The following is a 12,961-nucleotide window of genomic DNA, read 5'->3' on the forward strand; positions in this document are numbered from 1 at the left end:
TGTGTCTGTGAATGGAAGTAGTCGGGCAGAGTTGGGCAGAATTCCAAATTAATGGCAAGGCCCATTTTGGCATATAACACAAAATACAAGTATTCTGTTATCAAAGTGTGAATCTCGGCAGCCAATGGGAATGTTGAGTTCAACAGCTGTCGTACACAGTCTCAGTGCACTTTTGCTTTTACTACCAGAACATACCATTGTAGTCTCTGGAGGGAAAATGTGTGAGAACAATGCAAAAGAAATTGGGATTATGTTCTCTGTCTTATGAAAGAACATTCTATATTTTACCAAAAAAGCGAGCCCTTTCAAATATGGGAACCGAAATGTTGGACCTAAATAAAAAATGGTTTGCTTTCTCAGAGGTGACAGTTACCTTGGAACTCTGTGAATGTTGTTGGGTGTTCAGAATTTCTGAAAATCAGGCCAGTTTAATCTGCAGCCCTAAGCAGGGCTTTAAATACTTAACTTTAGCAACCCCAGGTATAAAAATTCTGGTGTGTGTTCTTTGAATGGATTTCAAAGAGCCCTTCATCTGATAGCAACTAATGCTCTAGCATCAGTGATTAATTCCATGTAACTTATGACAGTGGTGGCTCTCTGTGTCTGGAGAACTCAAGAGTTTTACTGGTTGTGGAGTGCTTTGCTAGTTTTTTGTCTTCTCTTCTTGTACACAAATGTGCAAACCCTGTTGCCTAAATAGTGCAGGGCTCAGATTGAGGGAGAAAAGATAAGTGATGGAATGGTATCTGTTTAATGAAGGATTGGCTAAATGCAGGCCACAGAGTTCCACCATATGATCTGAATCACAGCCCAATGCAATCGAGAGAGAGCACTGCATGCTGGACAATTAATCTGCACAGGCTACACCTCCATATTTAGGAAAAAATAACTTCATTCTGCTCCATCTTGGCAAATTGGGGTAACTCCTGAGGCTTCTGGGAAGTTCCCAGTGCAGCTTTAAGGCAAAGTTTGGATATACTTGATATCATTGCCCCTTTTTGACCTGAGCAGCTATTCAGAGTTCTTGGGGATGTTCCAGTTGGGAGTAGAAATTGATGATGGAGTCTGGTATTTGTTTTGGTGCAGTCTTGTTTATTTATAAGGAATGTATGAAGCCTTGTTTCTCCAAATGCAGCAGAATGCAACAGCAAAAGGAGTAGTTTCTTAATTTACAGGCCCATTCTTCTTTTCAGACAACATTCTTGATTTGGATGGGGGATTTGGATTAATTAATCCCTACAGGTATGTTTATTGAAGTCTGTGTTCATACCCATCAATCTCAGTGTTTTAATGCAACCCATAGCAAGGTTTCATCCACCTCATAGAATATAATGCTGCCCATCGCAAGTATCGCATACATGAGTATGAGCAGGCAGAGTAGCAAAAATATCCTTCGGTATGAAAGGAGGAAGAAACCTAAAGAAGGACAGTGCCGAGGGGAAAGTACTCAATTTCTCACTGCTCTGGGAAGATCCCAGCTTGCTCTAGTAGTCTGCCCAAGGTCTTTATACTGGTAAGATCACCATCTACCGGTAGGGATCCAAAGAGAAAATACAGGAGAAATGCTGTTAAGTTACCAAATGACAGCAGAGTGGAGTGGTCAGCTTTGAAACTCTAGCCTGGAGCCTTCTTCCAAAGTTTGATTGTAATTCTAAAAGATAGACTCACCTATTTTAATCAGTAGCGGTTTAAGCTTGTAACAGCATCATGATAGGTTCTTTTGAATCCTATTTGGAAAGGCTAAAGGGCACAGATCTTGTTGGAAACATAATTTTGCCTTCACAATATAGAATAAAATTCACATAAACAGGGAACATTTTGGTTTCAAATTCATTTTATAGCTCGCTCTCTATTAGTTGCTGATTAAGTACCCCTGTGGGCTGTACTAAAGAAATTCATATCTTTCGGGAGAGCAATTAAACGGGCTATGGCTGCATCACAGCTCAAGGCAAGACCAAGAAACCATCCATATAAAGATCTTAGCTTGTCTCCTATCTTCCTGAGTCCCTCTCACCCCACCCCACCTCACCCCAATATACAGTGCTCCCGGGGAAGAAAACATGTCCATATTCCCCATGGGTTTCTAAAAGTCAGGTATGAAGTGCCATGAACATAGAGGCAGAGTCCTAGGGGGTCTTTAACAAACAGCAGGCACATCACAGGAATATCTTTGGGTGAAAAGAAGTCACTGGGCAGTTGCCTATGTCTCGCAGATACAGAATTCACTACAATATCAAACTGCATAGAAGATTTTTCTTTGTTTCTTTTGATTTCTAATTGTTTTACTGAGACATTCAGGGGAGAAACAGAAGAAATCCACAGATTCTCTGTTCCGCCAGCCATAAGATGTCTGACTACTGCACAGGTTTCTTCCTGGCCTGCAGAAACAACTCCTGCACAGCAACAGTACACAGATCAAAGCTTTGACTGAAGTATTAACAGAACCTTGCACTTCCGTAGTGCCTTTCAGTCAAACATCTCAAAGTGCTCTCTGAACAGTAAGCTTCAGAAGACCTGTGTGAGGTAGGCAAATAGTATGGGGCTGCTTGACTTAACATTGAAATGCAGCTGTCTCTAGGATGGAATCTGTTTAGCAGTGTAAAGCAACATTGAGGAAGTGCAGGTGCATGCTGTACTTCTGAGAACTGGTAAACAGTGGCCACTTTCAGTGCTGAGATAGCTGCATTTTGGTGGTGAGCAAAATTATTCCTTTGTATGTATAGAGCCAAGTTTCAAGGTGAAGCATTTGCAGGTGCACACATACATTTGTCCATACCTGGCATGCACAAGTGGGCAGGAGCAAATCAGGTTTGTACACATATAGTTTGTTGTGAGTGTGGTTTTGGTATTTGGATTCTAAATTATGTAAATAATTCCTACAACTGTGAACTTTGAAAATCTGGCCTGTTGTTTATAAATTAATTTATGAACTTTGTTGAGGGAGGCAGCATCACTGGACTAAAGCCACTACATAGAAGTAAACGTCTTTCATCATTACCTGACCCCAGGCATCCAGCTTTAGGTACTTCACATAAAGCAGAGCCTAGGCTGCATTCTGAAGATTCCAGCTGAGCAGACATCACACAGGTGGGACTCTTGATTTCATAAGAGACAGTGTCTGTGAGAGTGTGGGTGTGCAAGCAGAAGGTGCACATATCATACTGAGGAGAGCTCTTCAAGAACCTAACTAGAAGACAGAGGGATGGGAAGCTACCCAGAGCAAGACTGAGGCTCTTAGAAGCTTTATAGGTCCATTCAGTTTAATGAAGCTGTAAACTATCAATGCATCATTGAGATGCATTAACATAATTGATGCCCAGTATCAGGAACTGAAAAATGTCTTGTTTTCTAACCACTTCATTATCTAAATATATTAGACACGTACATAAGTAATTGTAATATAGCACAAATAGATGCATAGACTCAGACTTTAAGGTCAGAAGGAACCATTATGATCATCTAGTCTGACCTCCTGCACAATGCAGGCCACAGAATCTCACCCACTCACTCCTGTAACAAACCCCTGACCTATGTCTGAGTTATTGAAGTCCTCAAATTGTGGTTTGAAGACCTCAAGCTGCAGAGAATCCTCCAGCAAGTGCACCTCTGGCCTGTGTTTTTTTTTGCAGCATACTCTTTTCTGGAATACTGCACAAAAATTGTTCTATTATAGATGGCTGAGAGAAAACTGTTTTTACTAGTTAGAGACCTATCAGCTCTTCTAGTCTCCTGTCCTGAGGAACTAGTGCAAGACTGTTCCTTTTGTTGCCTTACCCCGCTCAGTTTTCAATGGCCAACATAATGGAGCTTACACCTCTTCCTTTAAGAGACACTTTCATATCCTAGCAGCTTTCACCTTTAGTAAATGTTTCCTGGTAACCATCTATTAATGTAAAGAAAAAATTATGTTAAGGAGATTGGGCCACATTCTAGCCTGGTTCCATGTAAGGAATCAATAGGAGTCTGTCACAAATGTCCAAGTTAGACTATGGTCTTACTTGTATTTCCCTGCTTATTGGTATCAGTATTAAATAATAGCCCCAGCTAGGCTTGGAAGTGAATAATATGAAAATGGAAATGAATACTTTTGTTGCTGGTACATATGTTTTCTCCAGATGAAATCCATTAAGAGGATGCTGTGGCACTGGCTTGCTCACTCTATATAGGGAAGTGATGCCTCTGCAACTCAGCCAGTTAGAAGAAATGTGCTTTTCAGATGATTGTGAAGGACACAGTGTTGTGAGAAGGAACTCCCCATAAAATCACAGCTTCTGCTGTCATTTTGTCCTTACAGTTCAGCACGGGCTTATACACACTTAAAAGCTTTTTCCTATGGATAGTGGTATTACTGAAAGCTGGACAGGATGGCACATGTCCTCTTCTGGATGCTATGGTAACCCTCATCCTAAGGACAGCTCCTCAGTAAAAGTACTGTTCTCTGATTCCAGGCATCCCCGTCCCCCTCTGACGGAGGCCACCAGAAGGAACAGGATGGAGTAGACTAAATACAGGCTGGGAAGTCAGCTTTTAAAAGGTAGCTAGAGAAAATTTTTGTGGTAGTTACACTCTGGTGGTGCTAATTCCCCTGAATTAAACCAATCTGTGAGCACATCATTCCCTCAACTCTTGTGCTCTTGGAAGCAATGGCCCAAGCATAAATAAATGAGCCTAGACTCTGAAATACTAATTCCCCATTACCTCTTCCTTATCTGTTCAGACCAGTCCCAGCCCCAGTGACTCACTGCAAGAAATCCAATGCTCTTCAGGCATTTGTGGGGATGAGGGTTTGACTGACTGTTAATGTTCAAGAATTTTATCTCTTTACACTGAGTCCACAAATAATCTGTTTCATTGATGATGATGGGCCAGCAGTTGTGGTTCCCTGCACATGGCTGGAGTTATTAAATCCTATTCTCAGAGAGAGATGTTGCTGTTCCGTGCATGCCTGTATTAATACTGGCAACCTCTGTCACATAAACACCTGCTTCATGTTCACTTGTATGCCAGGATATTTCCTTTTTCCTTCTCTAACTAACTTACTTTGAAAATGCCTCCCCTGTGGTAGTTTGTCACAGGGGAACAGCTATGCCAGTAAGTCACAAACCATTTTCTCTTGGCTGTTAGAAGGCAGGATAGGGAGGAAAGGACCTTCTACCATCCATCAGAGAGTGATCCCTTAGTCTTATCAACTTTTGCTAATCCAAGCTCATTGTATGTGGAAGAGCTGTAAGGGATCTTGGCTGGTCATTTTAGATTAGATTGGTATGATACATAATCAAAATGACTCTCTAGTGATGGTGGTAAGGGCCTTTTATTGGGTTAGGGAGGTAAGGGTGAAAGGAGCTGATGAAAAACAAGCATCCCTGCACCGATGTGTTCAATAAGCTTGTTCTCACTAGCGATGATCAAATCTTAAGTGATGTGATGGTTCTGTTCAGTTTGAAATTCTTGTTTAAACATCCAGCACAAGTTCATCTTGGTTTATAGATTGTTGTCTCAATCAGGTGAGACCAAACTATAGCCTGCAGCAAAAATGTACATCGTGGCAACACTCATTTTTAATAAAGATTTTGGAGACAGCAGGTGCCAGCACTCATTGCTGTGTGGAACCATGTGTAGCCCACATTCCATGCTGGGCTTTGTATTCCCCACAGGTCACACCTCCATGTGAAAGGTGAGGTAGCAGCAATCTGGTTGTATTTTGCCAACTATCTGCAGCTGCCTGAAGCCTAGCAAGTTTCCAGTTTGGCCTCCCGTTGATAGAGTTTGGGGAGATCCATAACTGAAGTGGCATCTCCATCTTATGGCAAAGTGACTATTGATGAGTTCCGTCCCTCCGAAAACACTATATAGACATTAGACAACAGTCCCCATATGAATTCTACTTCTGGGAGCCTGGAACAGCAGCCTTCATCATGCATTCTTTGCATGCAAATTAAATTGCCCACGTTTCTTGAGTGATTCTGACTTTGAGGCTGACAGGCAGTTCATGTAATATTAGCTAGTTTTCCCAAGGGGAATAATTTTATTCACCTGTCTCCTGCTCAACCATGTCCCCACTTTCTTTCCCCTTCTCTTCCAGAGGCACATGATTGGAGTGCAGCACAGACATTGTTAACAAAAAGAGATCCTTTGTGCAATGGATTTTTTTTTATCATGAAAGCTAAAATATTTAGGTTTTTAACTCACTTAATCATTTTGACAGATGACAATACTAAGTACCATCACCAGACAGATGACACTAGACAGATGACAATACTAATCCTACAGCAACTTCTCAAGGGAGAGTCTTATTGTAAAAATTGACCTATATTGTACCAGGGTGCACATAATGCATTTAGGAGCGCTGCAGTTTGCTGCTTCACAGTTTGGTACATCTCTAGGTCTTTATTACTCTTGTGTCAGAGTTTCTGCTAATCTCTGCCATCTCCAAGTTTGGGTTCTGGTAAAATTGGCAGATCCTTTATGTCAGCCCTCGCTATTGAGGCTGTTGAGATGGTGATTGATAGGGAAAAGCACAGATGTTTGCTTAATGGTTATTTTCCCAGGGGCTTCTGTCAGAGCTGCTGGCAGGGGGCGGAGGGAGAGTTGCCTTGGATATTGCCAATTCATTTTCTCTGAGTGATAGGCAGGTAAAGCAATGTCATTGCAAAGTCAAGGTTGTGTAACTTGTCTCCGCTAACCCATTTTACACCATCCACGAAGCTGTTGTTGCCTGCTTCATCACCCAGTCTATTGCTAATGCAAAGAGAAATTGATGATAACATACACCCTTGTCTAACTCCTGTCACAGTTTTGAACTACTCACCCAGGCCTGTATCCAATCTTACTGTACATCTTCTTCCATCATCTAAATACCTTGGTATGTTGATCAGATACATCAGAGGTAGAACAGGAAGCAGCAAAAATTGGATTGAGAGTAAATGCAGAGAAAACCAAAATTATGGAAGTAGGAAACTGGACAACAGGTGCAAAGGCATACATGGATAGAAAAAAAATCAAACAGGTAGAAGAGTTTTCTGCTATCTGGGGAGTGTGATGACATCTGAAGTTGCTGCAATAAAGATGTTCATATGAGATTAAGGAAATCAAACACCACTTCTGGAAAGATGAGCAACATCTGGTCAAACAGAGGTCTGCATACCAAACTAAGGCCTGGTCTACACTACGTGTTTAAACCGATATTAGCAGCGTTAAATTGATTTAACGCTGTACCCGTCCACACTATGAGGCCCTTTATATTGATATAAAGGGCTCTTTATATTGGTTTCTGTACTCCTCCCTAACGAGAGGAGTAGCGCTAAAATCGGTATTACCATATCGGATTAGGGTTAGTGTGGCCGTAAATCGAAGGTATTGGCCTCCGGGCGGTATCCCACAGTGCACCACTGTGACCACTCTGGACAGCCAATCTCAGCTCGGATGCAGTGGCCAGATAAACAGGAAAAGCCGCGCAAAATTTTGATTTTCATTTCCTGTTTGCCCAGCGTGGAGCTCTGATCAGCACGGGTGGCTATGCAGTCCCAAATCCAAAAAGAGCTCTAGCATGGACCATATGGGAGATTCTGAATCTGATCGCGGTATGGGGAAACAAATCTGTTCTATCAGAGCTCCATTACAGAAGACAAAATGCTAAAGTGTTTGAAAAAAAAATCTGCAGGCTACACAGTGCTGCGTGACAAGCGTAATGGGAAGCCAGAGACTCAAACGGACGCTCATGGAGGGAGGGAGGGGGTACTGAGGACTCCACCTATCCCACAGTCCACAGCAGTCTCCGAAAAGTATTTGTATTCTTGGCTGACCTCCCATTGCCTGTAGGGTCAAACACATTGTCCGGCGTGGTTCAGGGAATAGCTCGTCAATTTACTCCCTCCCCCCCACATGAAAGAAAAGGGAAAGAAATCGTTTCTTGATTTTTTCAGTGTCACCCTATGTCTACTGAATGCTGCTGGTAGACGCGATGTTGCAGCAGTGAAGAGCAGTATCCGCTCCTCTCCCCTCCCTGGTGGCAGACAGTACATGCTTGATAACTGCTGAATACCCCTGGCTGGCCTCAGGGGCGCCTGGGTAAAAACAGGAATGATTCCTGGTCATTCCCAGTAGATGGTACAGAACAGCTGGTAACCCTCTTCATCATAGCCACGGGGGGCTGAGCTCCATCAGCCCCCTTTCTTTCTGGTGTAAAGAAAAGATTCTGTACTGCCTGGACTATCATAGCAGCGGGATGCTGGGTTCCTCTCCCCCGCACCGCTTAATGTCCTGCCTGGACTGTCATAGCACGGGGAGGCTACCTCCCCCTCATTTTATCTCACTACAAGTCACTGTTTCTTATTCCTGCATTCTTTATAACGTCATGACACAAATGGGGGGGACACTGCCACCCAGGAAGGTAGCCCAGGAAGGTTGGGGGAGGACGGAAGCAACGGGTGGGGTTGTTGCAGGGGCACCCCCCGTGAATGGCATGTAGCTCATCATTTCTGCGGGATCTGACACGGAGCAGCTGTACTCTCTGATACACTGCTTCTCTAGTACACTTGCCCCAAATTCTAGGCAGGACTGACTCTATTTTTAGAAACCATAAAGGAGGGATTGACTCAGGGAGTCATTCCCAGTTTTGCTTTTGCGCCCCCGGCTGACCTCAGCCAGGGGCACTCATGATAGCAGCAGACAGCACAGAAGGACAGATAACCGTCATCTCATTGCCAGATTACCCTGGCAGCAGACGGTACAGAACGACTGATAACCATCTCTGCTATCATGCAAAAGCAAATGAGTGCTGCTGTGTAGCGCTGGAGTATCGCCTCTGTCCGTGGCATCCAGTACACATACAGTGACTGTAAAAAAAAAAAAGCTGAACGGGCTCCATGGTTGCCATGCTATGGCGTCTGCCAGGACAATCCAGGGAAAAAGGGCGCGAAATGATTGTCTGCCGTTGCTTTCCCGGAGGAAGGAATGACTGACGACATTTACCCAGAACCACCCGCGACAATGATTTTTGCCCCATCAGCCACTGGGCTCTCAACCCAGAATTCTAAGGGGCGGGGGAGACTGCGGGAACTATGGGATAGCTACAGAATAGCTACCCACAGTGCAATGCTCCGGAAATCGACCCTAGCCTCGGACCATGGACACACACCACCGAATTAATGTGCTTAGTGTGGCCGCGTGCACTCGACTTTATACAATCTGTTTTATAAAACCAGTTTATGTAAAATCAGAATTATCCCATAGTGTAGACGTACCTTAACAGTCAGATTACACTATGTGACTGTAGTGAGCACACTACTGTCTGGAGGTAACACCTGGCTGATGACTGTGGCTAACAGAAAGTAATTGGAGGCTGCCCATCATAGATGCTGAGGAAGATATTACGCATTTAATTAAAAGACAAAATGTGAGAGTAAGGAAGTTGACAGAGCAGAACATGTTAGAAAGTATCATCAAAGAAAGAAGGCTCAGGTAGTTGGGAAACATACTTTGTATGGAACATGGGAGAACATGCTAAGCATGTTTTGAATTGGGTACCAGAGGGAGGAAAGAGAAAATGAAGAAGGCCAAGAAAAAACTGGCAGAAGACAGTGAGAGGGGGGTATGGAATGTAATAGCATCACCTGGAAAGAATTACCACAATTAGCAAGTGATCATCATAAATGGAAAAAATGGACTGCCAGATGTGTCAGTGGCATAGGAAGGACTAAGATCTAAGTAAGTTAGATAAGTTGGTGCATCACAGAGCAAATGGTGCGAGTTCTTAAACTTACAGAACTGCATCCAGAAAGAACAGAGCAGAGTTGCTGACTCATAGGAGCATAGGATTTGTGCAACCACGTCGGTCCATTGGTCTGTCCAGTCTGGTATCTTGTCTCTGGCAGTGACCAGTGCCTGATGCTTCAGAAGAAAGTGAAAGAGTCCTGTAACGTACCTGGCCTATTGTCCAGTACTGCCGATGAGCGGGACGGATGTCAGGGGCAATCCCTTACAAAATAAGGGGAGGAAAGAGAGATTTATGTTTACACTTAAATATATTTTAAGATACATAGATATCACGACAGGTTTCAGAGTAGCAGCCGTGTTAGTCTGTATCTGCAAAAAGAACAGGAGTACTTGTGGCACCTTGTGGACTAACAAATTTATTTCAGCATTGCATAGTATAAAAATATTAGATAAGCAGAAATGTCTCTTTTACCTCCTCAGGGGATCAACTGATACTCTGAAGCATGAGGTCTGCTGACTCTTTTCTTAGCATGCTTAACTGCAATTATTAATGTCAGAAAACTGGGTTGCAGCTTGAGAAATCAAGGTGACACTGCTCCTGTGGTTTCATTTGGGGAACAGGGGCATCAATCTGGACTATAATGAGCTGTTCATTGTGTTCCATGGATTACTTGTTGTGGCCACATGTTGAGTTGCTTTTACCTCTCGTACAAACTTTGATCTTCCATCTATTTGTTTTTTCCTGGCATTAAGTTTTATTCTGTGACCCGTGTAAGAAGCACACAGCCCTAGCTGGGAACTGCCTGCGCCTTGCTGATTCCTGCCATATGTTGACTTATTCTGAGATATATTTTTTCTTGATTTCTCTGATATATTCAACATCACAATCCCCATATGGTATTTTGTAGCTGCTGCTTTGAGTATTCCAGCAGGAGTTTATCTTTTGCTTTTCAAAGGTTTTTCACAGGGACTGTCCTTAGCAGATCAGTATTGTGTGCCTGGTTCATTTAATTATCCTCCCTAGTTATAAATGCATTGGGGTGCTGCATTAAATTGCTGAGAGTTTTTAAAGTTGAATATTTGAGCAATGAGAAGCTGTGGAAACATCAAAGAGTGAATAGAAGACATCAAACACTGAACAGAAGTGTTCTAAACTGAAGTTATCCCAAACAGGCTGTTTAGTCCTCCCATTGATACAGCTGTCTGTGAGGCTAGCAGACCAGGTGCCAGCTCGTGCCACTGTACCCACATCTCAACTGCACACTGACAAATGCATCTCTGGAATCAGTCTGGCTTACCTGTGTGTTAATATTGTTAAAATAGGTGTTAGGATTATAAAAATGTGTTTAGGGTTTACTCTTTATTAAATGCTTGCATAAAATCACTTGCAACATGTATATCCCATGTTATAAGATAATATTTGAGCATTTATATTGTAAGCCTCTGTAACTATGTAAATCGCCAGACAGGAGAGAGACATTGGCTGTGTGAAATGCAGTCTCCAACAGTTGGCGTCATGTCCTGCCCAACAGGGAAGACCCATCAACACCAGACAAAGTACTGTGGAGTATTAAAGAGGGCAAAAGACTTTGTTGACTACTCTTCCCTCCCCACCATGAAAACAAGTCAAGCAAGTGAATCACTCCCATCAACTGAGTTTGCTGCTCAAAGCACACAGGAGGAAGGGAATAAAAACCCCCTAACAAGAAGGAATTGCATCTCTATGCTGCTTGGACTCAGCGGGGGAAGGTTTTCTAGGCATAAGCAAGGACATATAGAGATTGCTTATTATAGAAGCTTCTGTTACCTTTTGAAATTTAAGATTATAAGTCATTTGTGTGTGAATGTTCACCTGCTTAAACCTTGTAATTGATTCTCATTTTCTTTTCCTTTATAATACATCTTTAGATAGTTTATTGTAGGATTGGCTACAAGCATTGTCCTTAGTGTGAGATCTAAAGTGCTATTGACCTGGGGTAAGTGACTGGTCCTTTGGGACTGGGAATAACGTGGATATTGCTGTGATCCTTTGTGTAGGGGACCATCTATCACAAAGGTAAGCTTACCTGGGTGGCAAAACAGATCAGAGTACACAGTGGGATTTTCTGTGACTCCAGGTTATGGCAGCTGTAGTGCATGAGGAGTTGGTAATTGGTTAGTGAAATCTGAGTGTAGCACTCCCAACCAATTTGGGGCTTGTGTCCTAGTTCTTAACAGTCTGTCCTGAGGTTGATGCTCATGCTCTTGAGCCACTGCAGGACAGTTTGTCACTGCCATGCACAGATTTCCTCAGCAAAACTTGGGGAATCATAGTAAAGAGGCTCCCCAGCGAAGTGACTAGCAAGTCTTTTAGTTTAGGATACTTACAGCGTAATACAAGCTTAAGATAGTGTGCAGATATTCCGTAATGGAGACAGTAGAAATACCTAAGAGAGATTGATTTACAATGCCACCCACACAAGATGAAAATAAAGGGGTATCTGAACTACACTGTAAAATCTAGGAGCTTAAAAGATTTTTAATAAAGGAAAACATCATTTCAAATATAATTCCTTGTAATATGGTAATAAAAAGTTCTCTTCACAAACTTGGGCATTTGCCTGCTGGCTCACTGATTCCATCCTGAAGAACACATGATTCTTCGCTAGGGCATGCTGTAACAACATGACCTAATGCCATTTATTCTGATAGAGGAGAGAGCATACACAGGCCTGCTTAAAGCTGATCCGGCAGCATACAGCAGCATCCTATAAAGCCAGCAATTCATACTGACGATGAGTTCCAAGACAAAGGCATTCAAGGAAATATAGACCAACTAAGGCACTTGGGATGGGAAGAGAGCTTTGAGATAGTGCAGTGACGTTTCACTGCTATAGAACAGGGTTTAAGCCAACTCAGACCACAATGAAAAATGAGTTTGCTGGTTCACCCAAATAATTAATAGACATATTACAATACAGCATGGTATGGTTTGAGGTATCTGCTCAGGATGGGAATTACAGGGGCATATGGTTGCCAGCCTGAGGCCTAGAAAATTTCTCCTGTTTTTTTCAAGTTATTAAATGGAATACATATGATGCCTTATATAATGGCATCACTGATGTCAACAAACAGCACCAAGAGGGACGACACCATGTAGCTTGTCGGGCAATACAGTACGGCATATCAGCAATGATAAAACATTGTAAAAAAGAAATGACAGCATGAGAAAAATTGTTTTGCATCATTGTACGTTGTTTTATAGGCA

The 12,961-nt window shown here is 42.7% G+C and overlaps 1 protein-coding gene across 1 annotated transcript in view; it reads left to right on the plus strand.

Moving 5' to 3' along the window:
* BTBD9 (BTB domain containing 9) overlaps window positions 1-12,961 on the plus strand; it is a 369,159-nt gene that overhangs the window by 328,274 nt on the left and 27,924 nt on the right. The window lies entirely within an intron of this gene.

The sequence above is a fragment of the Gopherus flavomarginatus genome, chromosome 4, assembly GCF_025201925.1.
Source record: "Gopherus flavomarginatus isolate rGopFla2 chromosome 4, rGopFla2.mat.asm, whole genome shotgun sequence".
NCBI classification, from domain to species: Eukaryota; Metazoa; Chordata; order Testudines; family Testudinidae; genus Gopherus; species Gopherus flavomarginatus.